Source organism: Petaurus breviceps, unplaced genomic scaffold, assembly GCF_028583685.1.
Source record: "Petaurus breviceps papuanus isolate PSGF00001 unplaced genomic scaffold, PetGlider_PUasm1.0 187, whole genome shotgun sequence".
Lineage (NCBI taxonomy): Eukaryota > Metazoa > Chordata > Mammalia > Diprotodontia > Petauridae > Petaurus > Petaurus breviceps.
In genome coordinates this window covers 27721262-27748346 of record NW_027185799.1, presented here as the reverse complement: position 1 = coordinate 27748346, position 27085 = coordinate 27721262, and the positions used below count along the sequence as shown (strand labels likewise).

General features: G+C 38.1%; 1 protein-coding gene across 2 annotated transcripts in view; it reads right to left on the bottom strand.

The window, feature by feature from the left end:
• The window catches only part of GLIS3 (GLIS family zinc finger 3), a 606152-nt gene that overhangs the window by 187368 nt on the left and 391699 nt on the right, over window positions 1–27085 (bottom strand). The gene's annotated exons all lie outside the window — the stretch shown is intronic.

The window sequence follows — 27085 nt, the reverse complement described above, 5'->3', positions numbered from 1 at the left end:
AAGAAAGAAAGAAAGAAAGAAAGAAAGAAAGAAAGAAAGAAAGAAAGGAAGAAAGAAAGGAAGGAAGGAGGGAAGAAAGGAAGAAAGAAAGGAAGGAAGGAAAGAAGGAAGGAAGGAAGGAAGGAAGGAAGGAAGGAAGGAAGGAAGGAAGAGAAAGAAAGAGAGAGAGAAAGAGAGAGAGAAAGAGAGAAAGAAAGAAGAAAGGAAGGAAGGGAGGAAGGAAGGAAGGGAGGGAGGGAAGGAAGAAATAAATTCTTTCTAAATTCTAATTCTAAACTGTTTCTAAATTCTAAAATTCTTTCTAAACCCCAAGTTAGGCAACTTTTGGCCATCAAAATTTACCTTCCCAGGGGTGGTTAGGTGGCCCAGTGAATAGAGCACCGGCCTTGGAGTCAGGAGGACCTGAGTTCAAATTTGACCTCACACACTTAACACTTACTAGCTGTGTGACCTTGGGCAAGTCACTTAACCCCAATTGCCCTGCCTTTTCCCCTTCCAAAAAGACAAAAAAATGATTACCTTCCTTTGGAGAGGAGAAGGAGAGGGAGAAGTAGTGGTTTAGTATGAAGGGTTGTTTGAGGTTCCTTTGATGGCAACCTCTCCTTTATGGTTCATTCCATCTCTGTCTATAACCCCATCCACCCCAACCTTCCCTCTTCTCACAGTCCATCATCACACATGTTCTGGCCTCACCTTATCTCCCATTCTGTCCCTCTTTGCTCCAGTGTGTGAGTAAGAAACAGGATTTCTTTTTGCCAATATAGAACCGTCTGACCTGTGCCATTGATCTCATCCTTCTGGGAGCTGGGCTCTTGAACCATTCCCTCACTATATCTTGTCTTCAATCTCTCCTTATCTCCTTGCTCATTCTGTACCACCTACAAACATAGCCTGGCCTCTGTCATCCTTAAAACATTCTCAGTAGACCCTGGCAGCTACTCAAACTATCACACAATTCTTCTTCCTTTCACAGTCCAATTCCCAGAAAAGGTAATTTATATTTTTTGCCTTACTTCTTCACCTCCCACTCACTCCTTAACCTCTTGCAGTCTGACTGGATCAGATGCCCTTTTTCCAGTCCTCATCCTATTTCAGCTGTGCATCAGCTTATCACACTGTCCATTCTTCCCTGGTTACTCTCTTCTCCTTGGTTACTGTGCAATGCTCCCTACTCAGAAGTTAGATAAATGTGTTCTGTGTATGCTATAGGCGGCACACCTGCTCAGTTATGGATTGGGCTAGAAAGCCTCTGAGGCTCCTATCTGTATTTCAGTGATTCTACTCTTTCCAGTTGTTTAAACATATTCAAGTATTCCTTCTCATTCTCTTTTCTTACATTATCTCTCACATCTTAAAGGTGGGTATCCTCCAAGCCTTTGTCTTGGGTCTCCTCTTCTATTTTTATACTGTTATATTATACTATTATCTAGTCTAGTGATGGGGAACCTGTGGCCTCGAGGCCACATGTGGCCCTCCAGGTCCTCAAGTGTGATCCTTTGACAGAATCCAAACTTCACAGAATAAATTCCCTTAACAAAAAAAAATTTATTCTATAGGTGGCACAGCAAATGGAGCACTGGCCCTGGAGTTAGGAGGACCTGGGTTAGGATCCAGCCTCAGACACTTAACACAAAAACTAGCCGTGTGACCTTGGGCAAGTCAGTTAACCCCAATTGCCCTCCAAAAAGGAAAAAAAAAAGAATTTATCCTATAAAACTTGGCCACATCCAAGGACCTAGAAGACCACATGTGGCCTCAGGCTGCAGGCTCCCCAGGACTGATCTAGTCCTATGGATTCAATAATCACATTGAAGGAGATGATTTTTTCCACCTTAAAAACAAAACAAAACAAAAACACCACAATCAAATTTTCTCCTGAGCTCAGGATCCATAGTACTCTCTTCCCGCCTGGGGGACATTCCCACTTTGATGTCCTAATCACATCTCAAATTCTGAAGGACCAAAACAGAATTTATCATTTTCCTCTTCCATAAGTGTCTCTTATTTCTGTTGAGGGCACCTCCAATTTAGCAGTTATTCAGGTATGCAATCAGGCAGTCAACCTTTATTTCTAATCATTGTCTACATTTTGTTGACTCAATACACAAACTCACACTCCATTCAGTATATCAACTCACACTCCATAGCTTTCTGCACACATGGCCACTATCCTGCTTTAGACCTTTATAACATCTAACCTGGGACTAGTGTAATAGCTTCAGGATATGTCTCTCTCTTAGTTGTTTCCCTTTCTGACCATCCTCCACACAGCTGACAAAACACCGTACCTACCACATAGTTCTCACCATGTAACTCCCCTGCTCAAAATTTTTCTGTGGTTCCTGATTGTGCTTCTAGGATAAAATACAATCTCCTTAACCTGGTGTCTGAATCTATCCTCTACAGTCTGAACATACCCTATCTTTCAGAACTTTGTTGTTGTTCAGTTATGTCTGACTCTTCATGACCCATTTGGGGTTTTCTTGGCAGGGATACTGGAGCAGTTTGCCATTCCCTTTATTTATTACTAATCTCCTTCATATCCTTTATGTTCTAGCTAAATTATATTACTAGCTGCTCCCTGAACTTGGCATTTCATCTTCTCTCACCACATCTTACCGTGGAACCCTCTTTTTAGAAGCACAGCTATTGAGCTGAAAGGAATGGCAAAGGTTATCTAATACAAACCTCTCCTTTTACAGAGGGGGGCACTAAGGCCCAAAAAAGTGAAATGATTTACACAGCCCCCATGCCTAAAATTCCTTCCTTCTGTACCTCTCTCTCCATTTTGGAATTCCCAGTCTCCCTTCAGGTTCATTTCAGGTATTTCTTATTATCACAAGCCTATCTAGATCCCCTTCATGAATCCCACCCCCAGTGACTGAACACTTCTAATGTCTCAGGTTGTATATACCCCTGTAGAATGTAAGCTCTTTGAGGGCAAAGAGTACCTTGTTTTGGTGTCTGTATCCTCCCCATTACCCAGCACTGTCTCTGAGTACAGTGGGAACTCAGTAAACTTTGGTTGAATAGGATTTAATTGAATCATGAACCACTCTTGGAAGGTTTGCACCTAGCTAATATTAATCAATTTTTTGTTATCTTACTCTGATCTTGAATCTCCTTAATTTTGTTTGTAATTTAAAGTGAAACAGGTCATCTTTTCATTTGTCTGTTTGTTTAAACTATGGCCCTGATGACACAGATGAGTCTTCATTTAGCCCTCCTTACACCCAAGTCACATTCAGTGATTTTTAATTGGCTCAAAGTTCAATGGTTTGAAATATCCATTTGATGACAACCCCTTTGTTAACATTTGATATGTGCTCTCCTGTGTAAGCATAGGCTCTGTTAATTAGAATCACTCATCATACGACTAGCCTCTCCTTTCCCCTTCTCCCAATATTATTGCTTGCTGAAAACAATCACCATGATGCTTTTGTTTTTCCCCTTGTATTATGCCAATTGGTATATTAAAATATCAATTCAATATCTTGATTCACAATATTCCTTTCCACTTCTCTACCCCTCCTCCCCAAGGAATAAATGAAACAGCAGCAAATCCTTTGTTGGGAAAGAAATAGAAAATGTATTTCACACATACTTTTAACAGTAATCTGTTCTTGCCAGCATAATGATGCCTTGAACTTCTGTGGAATTTGACATTCTGGGGTGTTGAGCTATTTTGTAAATACTCATTCCTTTCCCTGAAGTCTTTTGTGAGTGGGGTCTTTCATTTTCCATATGGAGAAACTGAGGCACTGGGGAGCAAGTTTCAGGTTACCCATTTAGTTTATAACTGCAGAACTGGAAAAGGGAACCTAGAAATCACTGTTCTATCTGCCCTCTGAATAAGAGACAACCAGGTTCTTAGAGGAATGAACAGTACAAAAACCTGTTCAAAACATGAAGAGTCTGCTCACATTCTAAGCCTCGCCACTTCCCCAGTTTTATTCTTTTCCCAGTACAAAGTGTAACCCTGAACTAACTGTCCTGTGGCTAAAGAGAAATGATTATAGAAAAGAACAGTTGGAGAAAACAAGGCAAAAGTACTTGGATTTTAGTCAGTGGGAGTCCATCACAGTAACAAATGGGCTGAGAATGTTTCTATTTTTTCACAAGTAATCCATATGCAAATTTTCTGCAACATTCAATATGCACTTCCAAGCTCAGTAAATGTTTTTTATTCTTTTGTGCTTAGCTCTCTCAGCTTTTTCCAATTAGGCCCTGTTTATTTAGAAGAAGGAAAAAAAATATCTAAAAGAAAGGATTAAGCTCTGTATCTTATGGAGAAAGAACATATATTAGAAATTCTTTTAGAATCTAGAGTATGCATTCTTCACTCCTCCTCCCTGCTGAGATGTGTAATAAGAATAAAGGGGGAGGGGGAGAAGCTTTTTAATTTGATTTGATTTGCTCAGCTAAAAACATGCTTTTGACTATTTGCAACTAAATCCAAAATTCATCACAATCCAGACAATAGCACACATGCTATAAGCCAGTGGGTAGAAAGCAGAGATGAGAAAGTGAAAAGAAACCCACCTGGTGAGCAGAAATATCCCAGGAAAAAGCCAGAGAGGTCACAGAGTGGAGCAGACCAGGGGAATCACCATGGTGAGAGAAGGAGCTATTGCTTGAATTAGTTGTGATGCCCCAGCTTATGGGACTAGGGAAAGGGTGATTGAAAAGAGGAGGTGGGACAGTTCAGTCATCTGTAGGGAGCACAGTGTATAATTTAATAGGAGTCTGGTTACGAAGAGGTGGCAGGGCTTTAGTCCTCTTCATCGTTAGTGACTACCCAAGAGTGTGTGTTATTTCTAAAGTCAACATCAGGGGTCATTCCATGCATGAGGGTAAATCTCAACCTAGAAGCAACAAGGTGGTTCAGTTACTAAAGTGCTGAGCTTGGATTCAGGAAGGCCTGGGTTCAAATCCCATCTCCTATACTTATGACCAGTGAGACTCTTGCTAAGTCACTTAACTTTTCTCTGCCTCAGTTTTCTTTTCTGTAAAATGAAGGTAATAGCACTTAACTCCTAGGGTTGTAGAGAGAATCAAAAGTGAAAAACTTCTATAAACCTTAAACCCATTTGAATGATAGGTATCATTATCTCTTAGCTAGAGACCTCATCTATCCTTTTATTTTAACAAAAACATACAACTTAAACATGGATTATGTAGTCAGATTTGAGCTCAGACTTCAGGAATTGAGCAAGCAAAGGTGGAATGTGTGAGTCGATTTTTGTATTATTATTATTCTACAGATAAAGTTTTCTGATAATTCAAAGCTCTATAGATAACAACCTAGAGATTTTTTTTCCTATCTTTTTGTTTAAGAAACAAACAAACAACTAAATGCAGTTTGTATAGCCAGATCTGAGTTCAGAGTGGAAACTAAGTGAGCAAGAAAGAGGTGGATTTGTGGGGGAGTTTTTATATTATTATTCTCCAGATAGGATTTTCTGACAACTCAAGATGAGATGATATTTTCCATCCTGTGTACCAGACTGAGCTTGAGACAAGGTTCAATTTAATTCAATAAGCATTTAATAAGAGTCTCCTGTGTATCAGGCCTTATGTTAGGCTCTGGGGGTACACAGACAAAAGGTGGGGGAGAAAGCTTTTTATTTGATTTGTTCAAATATCACTGAAAACATCCTGCCCTCAAAGATCTTAACATTCTGCCCATGGGACTGGGGGACAGAAAGTACACCAATACAGAAAGTGCTAAGGAATGAGAAGATCACAGAAAGCCTTCTATGTGCCACTTCATACTATATACCTAATATAGTATTGTATTATACTAATCTAATTGCTGAATAGAGCAAGGGATTCCTAGAGATGGATGAGAGGAAGGAAAGCTTCTTAGGTGTCAGGGGCCATCCTCCAAGGGCAGCAAAGCAGAAGATAGAAGGTAGTTAGTGGGTAACAGCAAAGAGCTGAGTTTGAAGGAATTTTCAAATTCAAAAAATAGGCATTATCCCCACAAGCTTCAGAGATATCAGGACAGATTTTCCCTAAAAAGCACTGCCATCAGATGAGGATAAATGGGTCAGAAAACCCAGTTCAAATTCTCCTGCCCCTTCTCTCCAATCTTCACATAATATCCACAACTATTTAAAAAAAAAGAATTTAAAAATACTAAAGAGAAAAATTATACTTGGTGATTGTTCACCTGGAGCTCGAATAATAAATTGAGCCTAAATTCAGTTAAAACTCAGTTGGCTTAGGAGACCAATGTAACAGGAAGATGCACAGCCTGAGCCTGGAGAAGTAATACTGATCAATAATGTGGCATACTTATGTACACTTCCTTTTTTTTTTCTTTTTGGAGGAGGGAAGGCAGGGCAATTGGGGTTAAGTGACTTGCCCAAGGTCACATGGCTAGTGTTAAGTGTCTGAAGTCAGATTTGAACTCAGGTCCTCCTGACTCCAGGGCTGGTGCTCTATTCACTGCACTACCTAGCTACCTCATACACTTCCTTTTAAATAATAACAAAGTATACATAGAGGAAAGCTTGAGAAAAAGAGTAAACACTCAAGCTGTGGTCAGACTAGGACCTGTCATTTGCTTTTTCCTAGGAATAATTTTTAGTGTTATTTACATTCCCCAGATTTAATAAGGAAAAACCCAAAATAAACAAATTTTCTAGAACTCTAGGCAAATTACCTACATACATCTTTTATTAAAGGGCAACCCTGATTACACAACCCAACTAGCTGTTGTTATTTAGTTGACTCCCTCTTCCCCCATAGACCCTACTGTCTGTGAGGTTTTCTTGGCAAAGATAATGGACTGGTTTGCCACTGCCTTCTCTAATGGATTAAGGCAAATAGAAGTGAAGTGACTTGCCCAGGGTCGCAGAGTTAGTAGGTGTCTGAGGCCAGATTTGAACTCATGTCTTACTGACTCCAGGACTGACACTGTCTACTGAGCCACTAGCTGACTTCACGTAACCCAATATTCACTTGTAAAAGCAAAATTCTGATTTTTTTCAACAAGGTAATTTAAAGAAATATTCCCTGTCACTTAAAAAAACAAAATATTTCAAGTCACAACAATGCTTTCAAATTTCAATTACTTAAATCCCAAACCAAGAGAAAAAAAAAAGAAATAAGCCAAATAAAAGTCTGCCAAAAATCCAGAGTGGGCTATTAAAATGTTACAACCAAAAAGGCTTGGGTTTCAGACCCTAGTCTCTCTTCAAATCAACAGAGAATTCCTGTGTACAGAAGCTTGCAAATCACCATGGAACAGGCTTTGATGCCCTTTGTCTAATTCAGCTGAGATTCTGCCCTACAGTAACATGGTTTTTGCCAGCCACATAAAGGCCTCACTCCATAGAACCAACAGGGGTCTGAGACATGACTTTAATTCTGAGCTCATTTATAAGTAACAGCTCAGTGGAGCTGGAATCTTATTGTACAGCACCAAAGGGCATTAGATGCAATTTTTCTCTTTAGAATCCATGACTAAACAAAGTCCAAATTGTTTATCAATTACAGAAACCACCACGTAATATTGTTGATTATAAATGGCTCGAAGACCTTGTACCTTTTGTCCTTATCTTTCTGCTAAGTGTAGTCATTCAAATATGGACAAGATCTTCACATGTCCAAGATTCAGTCTCAAAATACTGAAGCAACAATCCAAGACTGTGAGTTCCCTGATGATAAGGGTTATGTTAATGTTATATCTCCCACTGTGTTTAGTAAGCACAGAGAGGGCTGAACAGCAGCATGCCTTGGATTTGAATCCTTGTTCTGCATCTCAGTAATTGGATTAGGTGGTGCAGAGGATAGATGCGAGTTAAAATTTTGTCTCAAAAATGTGTGACTTAAGTCACTTAAGTTCTCAACCTCAGTTTCCCAGTCTCTAAAATGGGTATAGTAGCACTTACATTCCACAGTTATTGTGAGAATCAAGTAGATAAATTTGTAGAGTTTACAAATCCTGAAGTACTATTTAAAAGTCATTATTATTAATTGTCTTGAATGAACCACTTAACCTCCCCATACTTTAATTTCCTCATCTTTAAAATGGGGCTAATACTATCACTTCCATCAAAGAATAGTTATGAGGATCAAATAAGATAATACATGTCAATCATTCATTAAAACTTAAGCTGCTATATAAATGTTGGCTATGCATTTGCAGGTTCAACCAGAGATGCCTAAAAGCTTTAATACTTTCTTCTCCAGGCCTTCTGCTCTGAGGCTCAACATACCCTAACTGGCCCACTATCTCAGGCAGGTCTCAGGCATTCACTTTACTCCTATTTCCCACATCTCATCTCTCTATCCCCTTTGCCATATGCACCTAGACCCTTTTCCTCTCCTCCCATTTTCAGTCCTGGAAGTATGATCAAATCAACTCTGCAATGGATGGTGGGAAAGGTGTGTCAGCCTACTCTGTGGCTCCACTCATCATATCTGCAACTCTGGACCAAAAGGCTCCTCCCTAGCCACCACTTCCTTATGTGTGTTATCTCTCCCCGCTTGGAATGTAGGCTCCTTGAGGTCAGGATTCCTTTTGTATCCCTCATGCTTAGCCCCGTACTTGGCGCACAATGTTTGATAGACGATTTTCATTCATTTATTCAACTATCCATTACTACTTTTAAAATTCCTCTCTTCCTTCAAAGTCCACTTCATTTATCATATCCTATAAGAAGGTTTACCTGATTACTGCCTCCACCTCCAGCAGAAAGTAATTTCTCTATTCACAAATTTTCTAACACCATTTTGTTTGGATTCCCTTTGTTTGCTTCCATTGCCCTTAAAGATTTTAAGTTCCTTAAAGACAGGTACTGTATTATCTTTTCTCTTTGTAAGCATAGTACCTTGCATGTGGAAAGTGCTTAATGTTTGTTAAATTAATGAATAAACTACAAAAATGACAGTAGTCATATTTATAATCAAAACTTAGAAGCACACCATGATTGTGCCCACACAACTTCTCCCCAATTAAAAAAATGTTCTCAAGACTCACCTCAGGACATCCCACCTGTCAGAAACTAAAATCAGATAACTCCAAGCTAGATTTTTAAAGCTATCTCCTCCCACCAGGACAAAGAAATAAGAAAATCCCAGTGTCTTGTATCTATTCTCTAATGTAATGGCCTAGAGCCTGGAGGTGGGGGTCAATTATGAAGAAAAAAAAACCAGGAAAAAATAAATAGTCATGAGTTGGGAGAACTTTTTGGAGATTGTTTTACACTGCCTACACATTAAACCTGTTCTTGTTTATTCAGTTATCAATGTATTTGGATTTAATAACACTTTCTCAGTTTGACTGACTAACCAATTAATGTCTTTAATTTCACCTTTATAATTAGCACGTTTAAAAAGATTTTTAAAGATATTATTGAGGTGGCAGTGAAAGGGGTAAACAGACGTTGAAGTATGAGTTGAACAAAGAGACAAACCAAGTGGGAGTTGTAGGATTAATCCAGAAATTGATTCTTCTTATGACAACCAAAGCATTACTGAAAGGGTTATATGGACATGTTAATGGTATAGAGTTAACGCAGAGAATTAAAGCCTTACCCTGACACGGCATCTGAATACTTCAAAGGCTTGCTGTCTCATCCACACAGCCTCGGCTGATGCAAATCACAAGTACCTTATGCCTTATGGGTCTTCATAGATTGTCAAGGTGAAAGCAATTCAACACTAGCAGTCAGTGCTCTGGAGATGAGTCTCCCTCTATTTAAACTGGTTCTTGAACGAGAGAAATAATTCAACCAAGGTCTTGATGCATTGTCTTTCCAGCTTGGGGAGATCCTTCCAAACTTGTATTATGCTCTGACAGCTTCTGTGAACCTGGCATCACCTCCATGAGGCATTGGAGAAGGATATTAGTGGAGTGACTGACTCCACTATACTGAATTTAAATCATTAATGTGAGTCTAGGAAAGTTATATATATATATATATATTTTTTTTTTTTAATTTATTTTTTTAGTAGTTATCTTATGTTTTTTTGTTATCTACTTTTCCCAGTGTATCTTTCTGCTCCTCCCAGAAAGTCCATTTTTATAATAAAGAATTTAAAAACAAGGAAAAAAACAGTTCATTAAAACTAACTTATAGCAAAAATCTGATGTTATATGCAATACACACTAAGAGTACTCCACCTCTGTAAAGAAGCAGGGAGAGGTGTTTTCCCATCTCTTTTCTTTGATCATTTTAATTTCACAACATTCAGTATCTATTATTTTATTACTGTCCTTTCCATTTCCATTGTTGTAGACTATTATTTTTCTGATTCTGCTTAACTTAACTTTGCATCAGTTCACACAAGTCTCGTAATTCTCTGTATCATATTCATCAACATAGTAATATTCTATTACACACACTGACCATTTCTCAATCACTGGACATATAATTTGTATCAGAAACCTATCTTAAATGGTATTGAGCACTTATATATTGTTAGATTTGCAAAAGGACAAAGCAAACCTTAAGACTCAGAGACTTCCCGGTGAGTCCCCTTTCTTAATTGAACCAGAAAACACTTACCAAGGAAAGTCTTGACATTTCTCTAAATTAAATTCACTTTCCAAATGTTGAATTCAGGACTATCAGAGTGTGTGGGGAATAGAGAGTTAGTCTCAGAGCCAGGAAGATCTGGCTTGAAATCCTACCCCTGACATACTAGCTGCATGCAAGTCACTTACCCTTTCAATGCTCTAGGCAACTCTCTAAGACTGCAAATTATGTGGAAGATTATAACTTGTAACATAGTATAGGGAGTTTCCTCACCCAGGAGTTCTGTATGCTGATGAAATCATAAATCTAGTTCCTAATACCATGTACTCATTACTTTTCAAAGCTTATAACTTAGAAATGATTCTGAGATTAAGCCTTCACAAGCCTCCCAATGTCAAAAGATAGGCTCTCAGGAATACAAAGTCATACCAGTGACCAAGAGTTTATGTCTAAAGTATCAGGTAGATATTTACAGAAAGTCCTTTATGTTTGGAACTGTTACCACTCTTAAAATCTCTTGTAACAAGAACCTGGTGGGAACCATAAAGCATTATATAGATGTGACTTGAAATTTTCATCATCGTCATCATCATCATCAATTACATAATCAAATACATAAATATAAGATCTGTGATCTCATAAACAGTTACTCCTTCCCGTGATGCTGACTGTGATCCATCTATGCCCACCCATCCTATGAAACTCTTGTCCATGTCTTCTAAAAAATTTATCAAAGGAAATATAGCCAAATGCTAGAAACCTTCCTCACTTTCAACATCATAAGGATACCAATGGAACACGTGGACGGGTCCATTTGTTGTCTCATGATTTCAATACATGATTATTCTCTCTTTTTTTTTTCACTCGCACACTTGCTTGATAACATTGCTTGAATTATAAACAAGAGTAGGAAAATACATTTCCCAAAAGGTGATTGTTAATAGGGAACCATCATTATTCCACTACTCATTTGAAAATTATAGGTTATTGGATGGTGAATACAACTGTAATATAATAATTCCAGTACTTAGCACAGCGCCTGACACGTTATTGTTTATCCTTTTGTTTTTGAAGAAGACTGATGATGTCATGATATTGGGGTAAAATAGTGAATGATGGGTGATATCTTGCATGTGGATTGGATTTAAGTGAAGCAGAGTTGCCCAAAGTCATCAGCCCCACTCTCTCTTCCTGAGTCATCAAAGTCCAGTGGCAGGACAAAGTCAAGATGACTGGTGATGGCCTAGGATGCTTGGAATGTTTGATGTCTGACCAAGCTCTAAGAATTCCATGGATTGTGCTGTGGCTGCCTTCATGGACACTGGAACAAACTGTTCTCATCAACTTATTCCACTGGGGGGAGTCTTCACATGCTTAGAGTAGACATTGATGGATTTGAAGCCTGTTGGTTATCCTCAACTTGGTTTAGCCCATCTGCCAAGATGGTTTTACTGGTGAGGTGTCTGCTGTACACACTACAGCTTCTTAGAGCCACAGGGGAGAGTTGGGCACATGGTAGGAGCTTAATAAATGCTTGACTAATCCGAATCCTGAGGCACCGTTTTTTATCCCTTCAACTCCCTGACAACACAGTTTAGAAGATGAACTGCAATGAATTATAGTTGCCAAAATCTCAAGTGTACAACTGCTCAATTCACAGTTTTCCCTAATCTTTTCCAGATTTATTTTGTTAACGAGTTGGATAACAATAATCTTTTCTAATATTGAGTTAATATTTTCCCACTTGAGAAGTGGGATTTCCTTTTGTCCATTTCCTTTAATTGATTTATTTGTTATGTAAATCAAATTACAAAAAGGCTACTCCTTTCTAATGAGAGCCAATATGATATTGTGGAGAGAACATGAAACTTGGTATCCCAAAGACCTTGGTCGAGGTTCTGGCTCTATCATGAACACTAGCTTTGTGACCTTGGGCAGCTCTCCAAATCAGTTTACTCATCTGTAAAATCTAACTTGTTCTTCCTACATGCTATTCTAGACATCAAATGAGACACTGGATATAACTGTGCTTTATAACTATAGTGTTGTGTAAATGTCGGTTTATGTTCAATTATTGTCATTTATAATATTACCATTATTAATGCCTGTAAGTTAGTCCATTGGAATTGCTGAGAAATTCCTTACAAAGGCTCTCCCTTTGCCTTTCTGCCCAAGTTTTTAGCATGTACATGGCTTGAAAGGTCCAATTGTTTCCTCCAATGTCCTGATTCTCTACCAAACTAAATGGAATTGATTGAAATACAGCCTGTTGAAGCTTTTGTAAAACTATCGAAGTTGATGGCAACCTTCCATCCCTTTGCTGAATGGTGTAATTGGCCTGCCAGAGAGGATTGGGGATTTTTTTTTAACAGTTCCCTATCCCCCCCCCCCCCTTCAGCTGTGCTCACCAATTATTCTGTAGTTGCTATCAGAGCCACCGACTTTTCTTCCTTGGGGTCATTAAGCTTGTCAAAACTAATTTGTCACCACAACTACTGACCCTCATTGCTCTGACAGCAGCACAAGGCACTAAAGAGTCCTTACATTCCAAGAAAGTAAATGCCTGATCAGAACTCACTAGGCCCTGACCGTAGGGCATGTGATGTCATTTTGACCTTGCAAGAGGGAGAAACAGTATAAATTGAATGGCCCATGTCACAAGAGCCATGTACTAAACATCATTCTTTTAAAAAAAATAATAAAAATTAAGGCTTGAAAGATGTGAAATATGATGAAATATCCTCCCTTCTCCCAATACTTTGAAAGAGCCATGATTTCATCCATGTGAGTACTCCCTCTAATGAAGCAGATGGTCACTCCTTTATGGCTTTTCTGAAGGTCTTTAGGAATTGATGTAGCCAAAGATATCCATCCTCCCATGGCAGCGAGGCTGCTGATGGGCCTCTCTGAACTCAGGCTAAGCTGGTCCTCAGATTTTAGACAAATAGACTATGGCTAGATCTATACTCTGTTTGTACAATTCAGTAGACCCCTGAAGATCATGAACACTGTCATGGTATATTCTTTAGAAAATCTGGGTCATTTTTTATGCCATAATGAGGCACTAGAGAAGTAATAATAACTATATTATATTAGTAACTGATAAGTGGAAGAGAAAAAAATCTTTAGTCTTTGCATCTGACCATGCCTTTAATAGGAATCTAATAAACCTAGGGTGGTTTAATTTTCTGGAAGAATTTCTTGTAACAGAACACAAACATAATCCAATTTTCTAAAGAAATTTGAGAAACTTGCTTAGCAAATACATTTACTTTAGGAAAAGTACATTGTGAGATGTGGTGTGGTATGATGGATAGGGTGTTAAACTTGGAATCAGGATGATCTAGATTTGAATTCCACCTCATACACTTACTAGCTGTATTACCCTAGTTAAGTCATTTAAATCTCACACATTTCCTCATATGTAATTTGAGGGCATTGGTCTCCAAAGTCTATGAGGCTCCTTCTTAGAATATAAGATCCCTGAGAGCAATGACTGAGATCAGTTTTGTCTTTGCATTCCCCAGTAGTTAGCCTGGAGCCTAGCTAACAGTAAGTGCTTCTTAAATGCTTATTGACTAAATTGATTTATCCTGTAAGCAGATGAAGAGATTCCAAATTCAAGCTACTCCCTGACATTTGAGAATGGCAGTAAAGTGAAGTTAGGTATAATCAAATGCATGCAGACATATCTATACTACTAATTTGCATTTGGCCTCTTTCTCACCTACACCCACATGATAATTTGAAAATCATAAGGCAATCATTTAGTACCTAAGGACTCTCAGGCAGTGCTGGGAAGAAGCACCATCTCTTTCAGGTATTCTGAAGGATAAGAACCTTGTGTCATGGCTGGAAGGGATCTTATAATTCATCTAGTTCCAGAGAGAGAAGTGATTTGCTGAAAGTCACACAGATAGAAACTACTACATTTACCAGTGTCACATAAGACATAGTTTTCAAAACCCTGGGAGACAACTCCTACAGGGAAAAGGTTAAGAAGCAATGGGCAGAATTAATGAATATTTCTGTCTGTGCATAACTACCATGTAAATCCATCTCCGTCCTTCAATGAAAACAAAGTCCAAATAAAAACCAATAAAAGTAAATTGATATCTTTGTAAATTATAAATATTCCAAAAAATGTGTAAACAAAACACCTATATATGTTATTTTTACTGTAAATTTAAAGTTTTCTTGTGTTGTCATAAAAATTCTAATGAATTATTAATTTTAATTGAATAAAATTAGATCTTAAAAAATTATTTACATGGGTTTTTTTATGAAAGCATCATACTCCTGGCACTTTCTCCAACCAACTACAATTCCATAGAGAGGTCTTGCCCCGATTTGTACAGCCTCAAACACTCCCCTGGAGGATGCCCTCAATGATTAACATTTCTTTTTTTAATTTAATTTTTTTTTAAAGCAATCGGGGTTAAGTAACTTGCTCAAGGTTACATGGCCAGTTATTTCTGGGTATGGTGCTGAGTGTCTGAGCCCGGGATTCGATCTCCAGGTCATCCCAACACTGGAGCCGGTGCTCTTACTCGCTGAGTCACCTGGCTGCCCCTAATGAATAACATTTCTTACCTAGCCATTCCCTCCCCCATTCCAGTGATTCGGAACTTCAGTATTCCATTGTCTAAACCCATTCTTGGTTCTCCAGTGATAGTTATCTCATTGCCGTGTCCCTTGACCCAATCCCACCAAAATGGCACTCTTAAACATTCAACCCTTTCCACTGTGTTCTCTGTCTGGTTTCTCACTACAATGAGGAATATTTTTACACCTCCATGACTCCCTATTCAAACTCAGTACAGTAGTTTTCCAAACTCTTTCATCCTTCTGAAAACCTCTAATGGCTCCCCTCTCCCCACCCTCTGAGCTGAGAACCTCATCTCATTTTTCACTGAAAATATTGAGGCCATTCACCAAGAGCTCCCTCTTCTCTTAATCTCATATCACTCAGATGCCTTCCACCACTTTGTCCTTCTTCACCCCTATCTCATAAGAAGAGATAATCCTTTTCTTCGCCAAGGCAAATTCCCCTACATGCACCAGTGATCACATTCCATCCCATATTCTCTAGCAAATTGCCCCCCCCCTCAACATCTCTACTCACACTAATCTTCATTCTCTACCTATCTAATGGCTGCTTCTCTACTGCCTACAAACACACTCATATTTCTCTCATCATCCTAAAACTTTCAGTGTATCCATCCGTTCCTTATAGCTATCCTCTGATATCTGTGTGTGTGTGTGTGTGTGTGTGTGTGTGTGTGTGTGGTTGAACTCCTTGACAAGGCCATCTACAATCAATGTGTCTGCTTCCTTTATTCTCACTATCTTTCTTAACTGTAGACTGGACTCCTGACCTCATCATTCAACTGAAACTGATCTCTCCAAAAGTTACCCATCATCTCTTCATTGACAAATCCAATTACTTTTTCTTATTCTTCAGCCTTTTTTTAACCTCTCTGTAGCCTTTGACACTGTTGATAACCCTCTTCTTAAAACTATTCTGTCTAAAGATTTTCAGGATTCTCTCCTTCTCCTCTTAACAGTCTGACCACTCCTTCTCAGTTTCTGTTGAATCTTTGCTGCCATCATTCTCTCTAAAGGAGGGTGCTCCTCAATATTCTGTCCTGGTCCTTCTTGTCTTCTCCCTCCAGGGGTGGGGAACCTGCAGCCTTGAGGCCACATGAGGTCCTCTAGGTCCTCAAGTGCAACCTTCTGAGTTCAAGTTTTACAGAATAAATCTTTTTATTAAGGGGATTTGTTCTGTGACGTTTGGATTCAGTCAAAGGGCTGCACCCAAGGATCTGGAGGGCCACATGTGGTCTTGAGGCTGCAGGTTCCCTGCCCCTGTGTGTATACTATTTCACTTGGTGATCTTTTTAGTTCCCTTGGACTCTATGCTGAGAATGGTTAGATCCATTTATTCAATTTGGGCTTCTCAGCCAACTTCTAGTCTCATGACTTCAACTGCCTATCAGACGTCTTAGAGACAGACATCTTAAACTCAACATGTCCAAAACTGAGCTCGTTATCTTTGCCCCCAAACCTACCTCTCTTCCTAACTTTTCTCTTCTACCGTTGATGGTACCACTATTGTCCCAGTAATCCAAGCCTGCAAGCCTGGGTGTCCTCAATCTCTCTCATCTCTCACACTTAATCATTTGTCAAGTCCTGCTGTTTCTATTCTTATACTATCTCTCTTATAAACTCTCTTCTCTCCTTTGACACTGCTACCACCCTGATGCAGGCCCTCTTGGCATATTTCAACAGTCTTCTGATTGATCTCCTTGTCTCTTCCTCTTTTCACTCCAGTCCCACCTCTACTCATCGGCCAAATTGTTTACCCTAAAGTCTGATCACATCAACTCCTCCTCCTGTCCAATCAACTCAGATAACTCTCTTTTGCTTCTAGGAGCAAATATAAAATCCTATTTGACATTTAAAAAACTTCTATAACTTATCAACTTCCTGCCTTTACAGTCTTCTCACACCTCATATTTTTCCATGTGTTCAATAATGATCCAGTGACACTGGTCTCCTTCCTTGCTTCTGTAGTAACCTTCAAGTCTCAGCTAGAATCCCATCTTCTTCAAGAAGCTTTTCCCAATCCCCCTTAAAACTAGTGCCTTCCCTCTTGGATACACACACACACTAGTATATATACACACATGTGTGTATGTGTATATATGTATGTATTACATATATTATGATATATAATTATATATATACATATATACACACACCCTATGTGCACATAGTTATTTGCATATTATCTCCATTATAACATGAACATCTTGAGACTAAGGATTGTTTTTTTTGTTTTGTTTTGTTTTGTCTTATTTTGTTTTGCTTTTGTTGCTTTGTTTTGGCCTTTCTTTGAATCCCTAGCACTTAACATTGTGTATGGCACATAGCAGGTATTTAATGATTTTTGACTTACTAAATAAATTTACAATTTCTTCATCTAGAATTCTAGGCCCTCTACAATCTAATCTGACCCCAAATTGTTCCCTTCCTTATGTACTACACTGTACTCCCTGCCAATGACTGCCATATTCTATTCCATTCTCCATCTTCCCCATCCTCTATTCCCCTCCCCATTCAATTCTCCTCCATCCTCCCTCCACAGCCCCATTTACTATCCAGTAAAACTGAACTAAAATGTGACCTTCTTTACAAGCCTTTATTGTTCCTGCAAAGTGGTAGAGACTTTCCCTCATCAGACCTCACAGAATCCTAATGGTCAGAAATAGGCTTACTATTTTCAAAGTGTCAAAAGTTATTACCTTAATATTTTTAAAATGTGCATAGGGAATATTTCCCTAGCCAAGTAACATATTGATAGTTGAAAACATCCACACAAAACAATGTGAAGAGATAGACACCTGTAGGATAGTGGAAAATACACTGGCAATAAAGGCTGCATGATCTTGGACTTACTGTTTCCCCCTTTGTGCTTCAGGTTTCTTATCTATAAAATGGTAATAATACTCTTTATACTACCTACTTTGTATAGTCATTTCAATGGAACATTTTGTAAACCTTAAGTACTATAGAAATGTATGTTAATATTATTATTGTAAAGTAGCTCTGACCCTAAAAGAAACAAAATTAAAGGTAGGTAGCTAGTTTTTCCAGGGGTGGGGAACCTGCGGATTCAAGGTCACATATGGCCCTCTAGGTCCTGAAGTTTGGTCCTTTGACTGAATCCAAACTTCACAGAACAAACCTTTTTATTAAGGAAATAATTAAGGGAGGAAAGGCATTGGAATTAAGAAGGGCTCCTGTAGAAGGTGGATCCAGTTTAAAACTTCAGAGAAGATAAAATCTCATACCTGATAAACTCATTAAAGGCTTGTTAGTTTTCTTACCAGCAAAATTCATTTCACTCCTCCTGAAAAGATCCTGTTTCCTTTATGGAAATTAATACCATTAGGGCATGACAATAAGATTAAATCTCGTGAGTAAAGGTTATTCTTCTTTGTTCTTAATTATATTTATTCAAACAAATCTGATGGGCCGCTGGTTCATCATTGATGTAGCGATGCCTTTAGGTAGTTGCTTTAAAAATATGAGAAATGATTGTAAAAAGAATGGAGGAGGGTCTGTGAAGCAGGGCAAAAAAAAAAGGAGAAAAAAGAAAAAGGCAAAGACCAGAACTTGATGGGATCCTCAGATTTAACTGAGTTCTAATGATGTCATTCACTCTTTATTCTGGCAACAGGGACTTATCCTCCCTCCTTTCAGCAAAGGAGTAGGCTAAAAAACTTGGCAAATTCCATGTTAACAAAGTCCTGAATTAGCAGCCAAGATCTGGACGTGAATTTGAAGTTGTTTTCTCCCCAAATGTCCAATGAGATCAGCCATGATTTAAAAGGGGGGAAATAAGCAATTTTTCTTGATATATAAAAAGCTCTGTTTTAGAGCTGTTATTGCTAATCAATAAGTGGAGTCTGACAAAAGACCACGTTAAGTTCAGTAATGAAATGTACACATATATCAAGGCAAATATAATTATGCATTATAAATAAGGGAAAGATTGCCAGGTGCTTCATTTTGCCAAGTGCCTCAAATATCTATGTTCTTTGAAAGACTTATTTTTGTTACAATGGAGGATGGATTAAACAGAGCTGGAAAACTGAGGCCCTCCCCAAACCTTTGCTCATTTCTGGAACCGAATCATTTTGCAGGTTCTGAAATGTTTAACTTGGTTTTTCATTAATTTGACATGTTCACACATTCCCTGCACTTCTGGAGTTCTGAGCAAGTCTGGAAACAGTGCTAAAATACCCAAAGAAAGACTGTTCTTGCCATATTTTTGGCCCTGCCAGAGCTCTGGCTCTTGTTCCACTGTTAGGTCAGACCGCACCCTAGTGAAATCTGAATATTCTCAGGAAACTGAAAACTGTCTGGGGCTTCGCCAAAATGGAATCCCACCTCCAAACCTTCACTGGTCCAACCAGTGAGAGATAAAAAAATGGTTCATTCTTGTTGGGATAATCATCTAATGGAGAGAAAAAAAAATAAACACAGGTAAAAAATCCTGAATTGAAGGAAAAATCTTTTCTGAACTTAAGTGTGACACCCAAAAAGTAAAAGAAACTTAGAAAATTGATTCTGGCCTTAGCGGTTAGCTTGAACAATGTAGGCTAAATATCATGTGTCCTTCTGGCACAGAGGAGAGGTGGAATCAAAATGATAGTGCTCCTGTGGGTGGGTGTAGATAAGCTGTCCAAGAGTGCAAACTTGAAGGTACAAAAGGCCAAGATGCCTAGTGATAGTGCAAATAAATGCAGTGATTAACTTGTAACATTTTCATGTCCATTTCTGAGTCTGATTTCAACATCAGCATGGATCTCAAGGATCCAAATTTACTTTAGTACTTACTAGTAAGTGAGACAATTTGGGAAATGGTATGAATCTTTTGCGGCTAATAAATGATGCCACGGAGGCATTGTGTTGTAGTGAGAAGAGTCCTGGATTTACAGGGAGAGGACTAAAGGTCAAACTGGCTCAGCCACTTAGCCAGTTTTTGTCAAAGACAACCTTTGATAAATTATTTTACATCTCTTGGCCTCAGTTTTCTCATCTGTAATATGAGGATAATAATGGCAGACAGAATTGTCTTGAGAATAAAATGAAATAATATATGTGAAACCATAACAATATGTATACAATATAAATTATATATATGTGTATATGTGTGTGTATGTGTGTGTGTGTGTGTGTGTGTGTATGTAAAGATTTGTAAGAGAGCCAGAATGGCATAGAGGACAGAAAGCAAATCTCAAAGCTAGGAAAAACCAGATCCAACCTCTGACTTACTGGCTCAGGGATACAAGACAAATGACTTAACTTCTCAGTCCTCTGGATAATTCCCTAAAGGTTATAGAAATAGTTCTGACCTTAAAACTATAGGTTACAAAAATAGTTCTGATCTTCTTTGGTACAGGGAGTTTTTTAGCCTTCAAATTTCTTGTACTAGTGAAATCTCAGGTTCCAATCCCTATTATTTCTATTCTTAAAGTGCTTTGTAAAAAGTGTCATGTAGATTTCAGCTCAGCCCTAAGTCTACCTAAACCCCATTCTAATGTTGGAACACAGAGGAGAATCTGAATTTCTGAAGGCTATATAGGTAAGTATAAGCTTTAGAGGGTTCTGCCAAGTTGGAAAGGTTTCCAGGTCATGGCTAGGAGCAGATTTATCTTTTTGTCATTTGTCACAGAACCAAAATGACTAAGTTTAGAGAGACTCAAGACCTTCTAGGTTTGCCACTAGGTATGTGAATACATATAAACATATATACATGTGTATACATCTATCTATCTATCTATCTATCTATCTATCTATCTATCTATCTATCCATCCATCCATCTTTAGTTACAATAACCCTTATAACAATCATCTGTAACATGGAAAGATTATGATCTGTATCATTAAATGGGGTATCCACATTGACAAAATCACAGATCACCAAGGCATAAGAAATATAATATTAAAATGATTAGTGTATTAACTAGTGTGATTACCAGTAGGCTGAAGAAGTATTGCTGAGAGAGGCATAGAGAGTTAGGCCTTGTCACTATCATCACTGTTGTCTGGCTTTAGGCTCCAAGTAGCCAGGAGATTGATGGGACTAATTCAAAGACTCATCCATTAATGCTGCACATCTCCTCAAACTTTCATGTAGCCTTTTGTAGACAGAAAGATGAATCTGATACACAGCTGTGAGCTCATTTAATTTTCAGCTGACAGCCAGCAATAAAGAAAAGCACCTATAAAGGTTATGTTTCAATGGAAAATCTATTACCGAGCATACAAAACACACTTGCATTAATTACATTTTCTAAGCACTGAATTGGCAAAAGGTCAAGGAAAAAAGTAAGGAAGGAAAGAGAAAGGAAGGAAGAAATAAAGGGAAAGAAAGAGAGAGAAAGAAAAGAGAAAGACAAAGGAAGGAAGACGGGGAAGAGAGAAAGAAAAAATAAACCTTAATTCTTTATATTATTTTAGGTTTAATTTTTCAAATTTTCCAAAATTTCAAGTAAATACTATATATTTTATTCAGTCAGTGCATTCAAACCAATCTTATGTTCTACAGATTTTTGCTAATAACATTCACAAATATAGTATAACAATGAATTCTTAATCAAATGATAGTTTCAAGGAGCCTCTATAATACTTTGCACATCATATTGAGATATTTGAAAATGACATGGAGCACATACAGAATCTTTCATTTGTGTTTTCATTATTCCTTAAGAGATAATCAGCTTGAGATGATTCCGGATAGAAAATGTCACAGAATGCTTCCTGACCATTTTCAAACTGTTGTACTGACACTACACTCATCTTCCTAATTCCTTTCCCATTGGAAACTGGATTCAGCCCCTGGAATATATAATCCCATATACTCACCCCCATTCTTTCTTAGCTTCCTTTAAAATATATATATATATATATATTTTTTTCTTTCTTTTTTTTTCTGGAGGGGGTAGGGCAGGGCAACTGTGATTAAGTGACTTGCCCAAGGTCACAGGCCTAGCAAGTGTTAAGGGTCTGAGGCCGGATTTGAACTCAGGTTCTCCTGACTGCAGGGCAGGTACTCTATTCACTGCACCACCTACCTGTCCCCTTAGCTCCCTTTTTATATGTTGTTTTCACTCATTATAATGGAAGCTCCTTGAAGGCAGGGACTTGCTTGCTTGTATTTGTGCAATTTATCACAGTGCCTGACACATACTAAACACTAAATGTTTTTCATTCATTCATTTATTCACTTTTTGAAAAACATTTTTTTAAGCAATTGGGGTTAAGTAACTTGCTCAGTTATTTCTGGGTGTGGTGCTAAGTATCTGAGCCCAGATTTGATCCCCAGGTCATCCCGACACTGGAGCCCACCTTACTTGCTGAGCCACCTGGCCACCCCTTATTCATTCACTTATACTTGTCTAGTGATGAGATGGGCAGCTAAAAGTCATTAAGGAATAAATATAATAACAATAATAATAGTATTTACATAGCAATATATATGTGCCAAACACTGCTAAGTGCTTTGAAATTATCTCATCTGAGCTTTACAACAACTTTGAGAGGTAAGTGCTATTATTATCCCCATTTTACAGATGAGGAAACTCAGGCAAAGAAGTTAAGTGACTTGCTCAGGGTCTAAGGGTCTGAGACAGAATTTGAACTTAGGATCTTCCTGACTTCAGGTTTGGTGCTCTATCCACTGGGCCAACAAGCTTCCTAATATTCTAGAAAATTCTAGAAAGCTGATATTTGAGGTACGAGGCTCTCTTTGACTAAGACAACTTTGTAGAAGCACAGATCATTACACTTAAAACCTCTTAATATCTTAAATAATAATCTCCTAATGTCTGCTTGAAGACATCTAATGAAAGAGTTTATTAGCTCCCAAGGCAGCCCATTCCATTTCTAAGGAATTTTAATTATTATTGTTGGTGTTGTTATTGTTATCTTCTTATCAGCAATCAGGGATTCCAACATGGGGAGGTAAGGAGGGAGGGTGGTTATGATGGGCCTGTTCCTAACATTCTGCTAGTTCAGATTTCATTTGAGGGAAAAATGAAGCATTTATGGGTTATTAAACAGGTAATCAAAAATTCACTTACTTTGCCCTAATATACCAGCACAGATATGCAACAAAGACACAATGGCCCTTAACTTCTATAGAAGAGTTTCCTTGCCTCATTTCCCATATCCCTATGGAAACTCATATGGTCAACAGAGGAGGACACGGTGACTCACATAGTTTCTGGAATCTACCAAGTCAGAGGTGTCCTGATTCTACAGGGGCAAGACTTTTGATGCCCTTAGGTGACCAGAAAGCTTTAAGGGAAGCAGGGGTCAATCAGGTACTAGAAACAATTTTGTTACGTCTTAGGGAAAACTAATCCCTATTGTAGAAAACAGGGGAAACCTAGTCTTATCAAAGGAGAAGGAGTGTCCTGTGTAATATAGGAAGTATCTCATCAGTATGGCTTGATCACAGAATGCATGGAAGGAAATGATAGAAAGATAAGAAGGTGCCAGGTTTTGAAGCATTTTAAATATCAAACAGGGTACATATTTGATCCTAGAAGGCAAAAACTTCTAGCAATAGGGTAACATTATTGGACCAAAGTTTTAAGAAAATCACTTTGGTGACTGCACAAAGGATGAATTGGAGTGGGAAAAGGTTTAAGATTGGGAGACCAAGTAAAAGGCTACTACAGTAATCTAAGGAAGATGTGATGAGAACAATTAGGGTGGTTGCTATGTGAGGAGAGAGGAAGGAACATGAGTGAGAAACATTACAGAGACAGAAACATGATTTGGCAGCAGATTACATGTGGCAGATGAATGAAGGTGAACAGTACAGGATAACATTCAAGCTGAATCAAGGATGATACTGGGTGACTGGAAGGAGGGCATCATAATGTAATCAGTATATTGGGGTGTAAGGTCATCTGTTTTATGCTTTCCATTTCTTCTACTTTTTTTCTATGTGCTAAATATTTCTCATCCTTTACTGAATCCTCAAATAATTGGTTTGGAATTCCCTAACATGTTTGCTTACTTTCTGATGGACTAACAGGTTTATCATAATATATGGTTCCCTAACCGAACATTCAAAACTCTTTTACTCCTATAAAACCCTGCTCTGGACACAATGTACGTTAGAACTACCTGGGATTTATGGAAAGATCCTAAGGAAAAAAAAGATCAACTTCATAGCCAAATGGAGACTGAGATGGGAATGGAAAATATGTTGTTATTGTGGAAAGGAGAGACACTAGGACAAGAAACTGTCACCAAGACCGGTCCTTTTGCCAGTCACAGAAACAGCCATGATAGTAATGGCCTCCTTCAATGATGCCTTGAGGATTCCCCTAGTTCTCTAGAGATGGTGGCTATGACCATCCTTGTTGTTATTTGAGCTGCTTAGGAATTCAGGAACTAAGTGGGGAGGGAAGGAGAGGAGATCAAAGGAGATCAAATCATCAAAAAGAATAAAAGATTTAGAGCTAACAGAGACATCAGAGGTCATTTACTCCAATCCCTTCATTTTATATATATAAAAACTACGATACTGAGAGGTATAATGATAATAATAATAATAATAAATAAATAGCATTTATACAGTACATACTATGTGATATATAATTAGATAGATAGGTAGCTAAATAGATAGCACTGTACTAAGTGCTTTACAAATATTATCTCATTCAATCTTCACAATTGCCCTATAAGATAGAGGCAGACAGAGGGAAGTGACTTGACCAGGGTCATATAGTTGGTAAGTGTTTAGGGCCAAATTTGAACTCAGGTCTTCCTGACTTCAGGCTCAACACTCTATTTATTGTGCTACCTAGTTGCCTCAAATCTAGAACACAGCAACTTCTGTGAAATGGAAGAACAAAGTTCGAAATCCTCACTAATCAAAACTGCATTAATTCACAAGTTTATTTAAGCAAATCTTTCATAAAGTAATGGTGTAAAAAACACATATTTCTGAAAGATTCCTGAGAAATCCAACTAAGAAACCTCAGAAACCTCAAGTATTGCAGAAGGATGATTTACATATGAACAATTGATATGATAATTACAAATAATTCTTATTCATTCCACAAAGCAATTTGTCTAAGAATCTCATAAGGATGACTACTAGGCAAGTCTTTATTTGCCTAACTGAAATTACTGTATGTTCTTGAAATAAAAACATATACTACATACATACACAAAAAAATCCAACACCCAACAATATTTCTCTTTTAAGAAAAAATCATTTAATTAGCTTTTTTACTAGACAGATTTTCCTTTTAATTAAGTCTAAATTAGTGAGAATGTAGAAATAGGAGGGGTAGGGAAGTATTCTGTGACTTATCATTTTTTAGGATCTTGTATAGGATTTCAGATTCATGGTAGATCCAATAAGGGGTTAAGCACCATAACAATCTGATTTTATCTATTAGCAGGAAAGTACAGCATTCAGAATGAACTCTTACTCTCAGTCAGCCTTTGGATTCATTGTAATTATGCTGGACAGTTGGAGAGTCTGTACATGACAAATGCTCACACGACTCTATAGCTCAGATGGAAATGAGAATTGACCAAACAGCAATGATTACATGATATGCTATTGCATACGCAGTGAGATTTTACAAAATATTTTTCTGAAAAACAAGTAAAATTATTGATAGAAGCACATATAAAAAATGCACATTTCTTGGATAGCCTATATGAAAATGAGTATATTTGGGATGCTTTGGCCCATACTTAAATATTTGATACATTCTGGAGGCAATGTGGGGCACACAGGTGGTGCAGTGGATAGAGTGCTAGGCCTGGAGAAAGACTCATCTTCCTGAGTTCAAATCTGGCCTCAGACACTTACTAGCTGTATGACCCTGGGCAAGTCCCTTAACCCTGTTTGCCTCAGTTTCTTTATCTGCAAAATGAACTGGAGAAGGAAGTGACAAATCATTCCAATATCTGGCTAAGAAAACCCCAAATAGGGTCACAAAGACTTAGACACAACTGAAAATGACTGAACAGCAGCAAGGGGGCAATGAGGTACAAGGGAAAGAGTTCGTGAATTTGGAGTTAGGAGATTTAGAGACAAGTAATGGTTTTGTGAAGAAAAAAGAATACAGTTCCAATTTAACTAAACCTCTCCCTCTGTCCCTCTTTCCCCTCCTCTCTCCTCTTTCTTCTCCCTCCCCTCTCTCCCCAACACTCTGTGTGTGTGTCTCTGTTTCTGTCTCTTACACATACACACACATGACAATGTGCTTGTATTTACATACATGTACACATATAGACATAAATGCATATATGAGTAAATATGTATTCTGAGTTTCAGTTTCCTCATTTATAAAAATGAGACTACCTAAACTGCCAACTTCATAAGGTTCTTGTGGAGGTCCAATGAGGCAATTGAAGTAAAGTACTTCTCAGTCATGAAACCCTATATAAACTTTGTAAATAGGGCTGCTAGTTAAAAACATTCTATGTGATCATGATTATTTTTTCATGGGAAAGACTCAAGATTTTTTTCCAGGAAGAATGAACTATTTAAGTTAATCTCAGGACATCATTATCCTTAAAAGAAATTCAAGCTTTTAATTCCTTGAGAAGAATCTCTGAACCACCAAAGACGTTTCTGAATGTCTAAGAAGGTATGAATTCCACCCCCACAGGGGCTCAGAGCTGGCTGTAGGACTGGAATGAAATTGGAATGAGCAATAGCTTTCCTCACTCTCCAGGGACAAAAATATCACTTGAAAAATGTGTTTGGGCTCCTCAGCATGGATTTCCACAGATCTTTTCCATTTTATCACTGAAGAGACCATCACGTCAGATGACTTGTCCATGGCTGAGTCACCAAACCAAAGCCAAACCCTTGACTCATCTTTGGGTTCATTTTTTTTGTCACGAAGGTGTACCATAATGGAATGCATATGACCTGGCAAACTGAACAATGAGGCTTACTGTTCAAAAGAGCAAAAGGCAGACGATTAATTTGTCAGCACGGGCTGAAGACTTAGAAGGTTGAAATGTCAATT